We start from the raw sequence: 5,594 nt of genomic DNA on the forward strand, positions 1-5,594 counted from the left end.
CCGGAATTAACGAGCACAGTAATCCAAAACTTCTCAACCAAACAACCAGGAGCATAACCAACCCACCTGTGTCTGCGCCTGATGCCTACGTCTGGTGGCAGGGCGTATGTGGTGACTCTGGCAAGGCAGGAAAGGATCAAACTGGTTCATTCCCATCCCTGGGACATTCAGGGGTGTGACGTGCACATGAGGGCGGTGATCCACGGTCTGGTCACATTTGTGGGGGCTTGTTCCCCCGTTGTTTTAGAGCGGAACATTTTTAAAGAGGAGTACGGTAAGGGAAAGGGTCATGACAATGGCAATAATGTTTTATATACATGACGTGTACATACAAATATAAATCTATTATTTTCATTCTCATTAGGAAAAGGGTTAAGTACAACAGAACAAGAAAAGGATAAAAAAGGCAAAAAAATCAAAGCAAAAAATCAAAAATACGCAAACAAAAATAAATCCCCCCAAAAACAAAAAAAAGAACAGAAATCCAAGTAATTACAGAGCATTATTATATATCAAATTTCATTTTCTCTTTATTTAATACCTGACTATAAGACTGATAATGCAATCACAAAGAGAAATGATAAAAGTAATAAAAATAACCTCAAAATAGTCAGGAAGATGAAGACTTCCACAGACTGTCAGGAAAACCAAGATGACATAAACCCCTTTCCTCCACCAACAGGCTTTATTTCACAATTTGAATAACAAAAACAAAATCCTCGAACTTTGATTCTAATGGTAATCATGAACAATTTCCCTCTAGAAACTATCCTTCTATCTATTTATACTATTAGCAGAATCGATCAGGAAATCTTTTAAAAAAATGTTTACAATACAAAAAAAACTCTTTGAAAAAAAAAATTGTATAAGCAGAGTTTAAATTTAAAAGGGGTACAGATATGAAGTATACAAAGAATATGGTATTTTCATACGTAGTATTCAAAATGGGTGTGTGCAGAGGCACAAGGGAACGGTAAGAGTATTTTTGGGATGGCATGAGTGTGTTCTTTAGGATGAGAATTTTTATGTGCATAGTAAAGTAAGGTGGTTCTGAAAAATAATTTAGAGTGCAGGCAGATGAGGGGAGGTGTGTGAAAGGGAGGGTTTGGGGTGAGGGAGGCTGAGTGAGGGCAGGTTTTGGGGAGGGGCAGGTGTGGAAGGGCAGGGGTTTTGAAAGGGGAGGTGTTGGGGGAGGGTGTTGAGGGCAGGTGTGTGAGAGGGGGAGGGGTGTGGAGGGCGGTGTTGAGGGGGCAGGTGTTGAGAGGGGAGGGGTGTGAAGGGAGGTTGTGAGAGGGGAGGGGTGTGAGAGGGCAGGGGTGTGAGAGGGGGGGTGTGAGGGTGACTGGTTGAGTGCAGGTGTGTATGGTTTGGGGGGTTTTACAGTCTCATGCACTGAATGTGAACAAATTTTTGTGTTTTGTTTTCTTTTCAGTATTTTTTTTCTTGGGGGACTGTCTTGTTTGTGGTGTTGTCTTGTTTGTGGTGTTGTCTTGTTTGTGGTGTTGTCTTGTTTGTGGTGTTGTCTTGTTTGTGGTGTTGTCTTGTTTGTGGTGTTGTCTTGTTTGTGGTGTTGTCTTGTTTGCAGTGGTGTGTTGTTTGCAGTGGTGTGTTGTTTGTGGTGGTGTGTTGTTTGTGGTGTAGTGTTGTGTTGTTTGTGGAGGTGTATTGATTGTATTGGGGTGTTGACTGTAGTGATGTCTGTGTGTCTGGGTTTGTGAATGTCACTGGTTCATGTGTGTTGATGCAATAGATTCTGTCTGTCAGTTTATTTGCTGATTTTATACATGTGTCAAAGTTTGCTTAGTGTAACTATGAGTGTGATTTTCAGTGTCAACATGAATGTGACCTTGTTTTAAGTGTTTAAGTGAGAAAGAGTCTATCAGGTCAAGTACACTTTTCAGGAGAAGTGTCTCAGTATAAATGTATATAAACATAAGTGTGCACCTGTATGCCGACATATTACTATCAACTATATATGGACTTCACAAAAAAGGTCTCCATATGCCAAACAAACTCCCTGAAGGTCACTGCAAAGTATCTGCAGCCATGCTTACCAGGAGCCCAGGGTTGCAGAGCTAGCATGAAAATTTGAGAAAAAAATTTACAATGTTCACCAATCATCTTCCAGATATGATAGCATCACAGAGAGATGGCTATCACATCTAACTCCACAGAAGCCCTTGATTTTTTTATCATTATTATCAGACTTTATAAATATATATATTTTTAATTACCTACTTTTATGAAGTGAGAAAATGTTTAAATGCAGTGATTATGAAGTATAGTTCGGAAATGAGAACTGTGATTTTGAGATCTCAGAAATTAAGACATTATGTATGAACACAACGATCAAGAACTAATTTTTTTCTGCAATGAATATTCACCTTCTAAACTATCACCTGAGTCTTCCATGAATATTTAAAAGAAGTTAATTAATCATATTTAGAAATGGTATAATGTTCCCCAGATAGGTAAGGCACATTTGTTCATATCTTCCCTGAATTCACAGGATCCAATTTTTCAAGACCTTAACCAGTAGCTGTGTTTGGATTTTTTTCCCCCTAATAAATCTCCAAATTAGAATGACTTCAGCTTAATCAATTTTATATTACCCTTTTGATTATGGAAGGCATTCAATCATGCTATGGCTGTGGTGGACTGTGTTGCAGATGGCACTACATAATAACTTACCCCAAGCCACTGGCTCACCAGAGGGAGCTTGTCTTTCCTCAATAGTATCGACATCATTTATTTGGCGTCATTATTTGATACAGGCACTTAAAAGTGAAAGGGCAACCTTCAATTTTTTCAAAATTATGTTTATAAATTATAGCTACAAGCTATTAGGGGCCTAGTGTTGTCCTTGAAGTCCCAGGTGCAAATGAGAAACTGCTATTGTGTGCCAGCAAATCTGCATTAGTGGCCACCATCCAATTTTTAATACTGCAGTTAATGAGTTAAAATAATTGAAAAATATGTTTCTTCCATCCTGTGTGTGCATAAAGCTCTATTTTTCCCATTATCTAATGGTTAAGGTTAGTTACAGGACTGATATCATTGGCGGAGATAAGCTGGATAACCATATTAGGATGTGAGATTAAGGTTTCAATAAGATTTTTACACTTAAAGGTATTTAGAAGCGTGTCTGAACTATGTGTATGTGAGGGGAATGATATGCTTTAAAAGAAAATAAGGGAAGAATGTCCTTCAGATTGAGGGAGGGGGGATCTGAGTAAACAATGTATAATGTGTCAATTCATTTTTCCATGACAGTTACATTTCCCTAACTATTTCAGATGCATGGCCAAGGAAGGCAATAAGAAATTTAATGCACTCTAATATTTACAATTTTGGGAACTGATGTGAATTCAAGTATCTAGCATTACCACTATTCCCCAGATTAAAGATTATCCCATTATCTAAATTTAACATGAAGCCATACAAATATATCTACAAAATGATTAACCACTTCACTATCCAGCATACATTCCATAAAGATAAAAAATGCTGTTCTGTCCTCCAGAGGCTGTTGTGGAAAGATTCTGCCTCTTCACTGGTGTGTGGTAATGTGTAAATATTTATATGCAAGTTAGCATGGACATGTGTAGCAAAGAACAGATAAATCCGTTTAGTATTTACAGCTTCATGATGAACAAATGTGCCTTTGATCTGCCTGTAGACATTACTAGTTGAAAAATATCTAACAACTAAGAAGCTCAAAGCATTTTGTCTTAACATGAACAAGCCAACTGAGTTTTTTAAATGACATGTTGAAAGTTATCTACATTTCACAAAATTTATTCAATTTTACATCATGTTCTGACTGAATGCTTTTTAAATAGTCTGATTCACTCTAGAAAATGTAACTCCTCCTTGTTATATTATGTAGAAAGACATGTAAGACTTTTGTGTCAAGTTTCCACTGGTTGAAAAATGTAGATACTTAATCTAAAAGTTAATACATTCTGTCTAAAAAGAAATGAGCAAATCTCTTCCCTGTCACAAAGGAATTGATAAATGCCCTTGTTGAAAGGGTTTTGCAAATAAGTGGTAACAATAACATTAACAACAATAATGATGTATTTCTCTTTTGATATATCAAACATTCCTGCACTAAAATCCTTACAATGTCCCTCTAAATGAAATTCAATTTCAAGAGCCCACATGACTAGAAAATGAAGTATCATATTTAATATTTTTTTGTATCATTTGAACAAAATATTTAACCAAATTCAAGACTAAATAATTAGACAGATTTTTTCTCAAGCCTTTACTGCTCATCAGCTGATACGAGATTTTATAATGGGTGTGAATCAGCAATATGTTGCATAAGGTTTCTGGTTTTCAAGAAACACTTTGCAAAATATTTAATGCAAATGAAACTCAGGAAAAGACAAATGTCCACCTCTTACGTATTTTTTTTTCTCTGCTTCATTATTAAGAAGCAAAAGAACTTCAATGTCAATAAAAATTTCTTAAATTGCTCTGTATAACCTGCAATATCTATTGCACTGATTGAAGTATGTTGAACTAACAAAGACTAAATAAACCTAACAAGGTTACCGACCTTCGCAACAAAAATAATGAATAGAAATGAAACCTACAGAAGGGATGATATGAAACAATGTAATGTAATGGAATATTATGGAAAATCAAAAATGAATTTCAATATTAAGAATGAGAATTCAATGCTTTAAATATGGAATTTATGAAAAATGAGTAATACTATGCAGATGTTGAGAGAATGAACAAAAATATTTATAAAAACCTTTCACTACACAAGAAAAACAAGAGTCTTACACATCTTTCACAATGAAGAACAAATCCTAAGATAATATAAATAGAGAGCCAATTATGAAACAGATTTCTTGGATCTAATCAACATTAGAAAACCTTCATAAAAAAAAGACTGCACAAGAATGTCAAAATAATAAAACAATGATATGCAAGTGCTAATTCAATGTCTGTACAGTTTAAGTTGGTTTTAAAAAGATTGCTAACAGGAATGAAAGGGACTTGCTTATACAAAAAAGCAATGTTCAGCCAATGAAATCACACTGCACTCTCTTTGACTAAAACAAATTTAATCAAACAAAATTATGCATTCTAAATAAACTCTTTGGATATGGGAGGGAGGTTGAGGGAGGATACATTGTAGATCCTAGAAGATATACAATACATGCTTCACCAAAGAACTTTTTTACAATAGTTAAAAACAGAATAACTGAGGAATACTTACTCTATAGGTTACTTCAGAACACAAATATTCACCAATTTCTTAATATTGCATATAAATCAAAATTACTAATGACATGAAAATCAAACTCTGGATGTATTAGTATGTCAGCATTAAACTTCCAACTTACTGATCAAGACTCCACTAATGGCATTCCATATAAATAAACTTTCTTAACAAACATCTAGTATCACAGCCATCATGACTGCTGTTCACAATCTTCAGATACTATGTAGCCAACAAGAATGAGTCCTGGAACTCACCTGTTACCGGCTGCTTGGCTATTCCGAGCAGGGGCAGTTCTCTGTACACCTGGACCTGATGCTGGGGCTGAGGAACATACACTGGATGTTGCTGT

The 5,594-nt window shown here is 35.6% G+C and overlaps 1 pseudogene; it reads right to left on the reverse strand.

The window, feature by feature from the left end:
- LOC119585349 overlaps positions 1-5,594 on the reverse strand; it is a 30,947-nt pseudogene that overhangs the window by 23,823 nt on the left and 1,530 nt on the right.

Source organism: Penaeus monodon, chromosome 19 (genome assembly GCF_015228065.2).
Source record: "Penaeus monodon isolate SGIC_2016 chromosome 19, NSTDA_Pmon_1, whole genome shotgun sequence".
Classification (NCBI taxonomy): Eukaryota; Metazoa; Arthropoda; class Malacostraca; order Decapoda; family Penaeidae; genus Penaeus; species Penaeus monodon.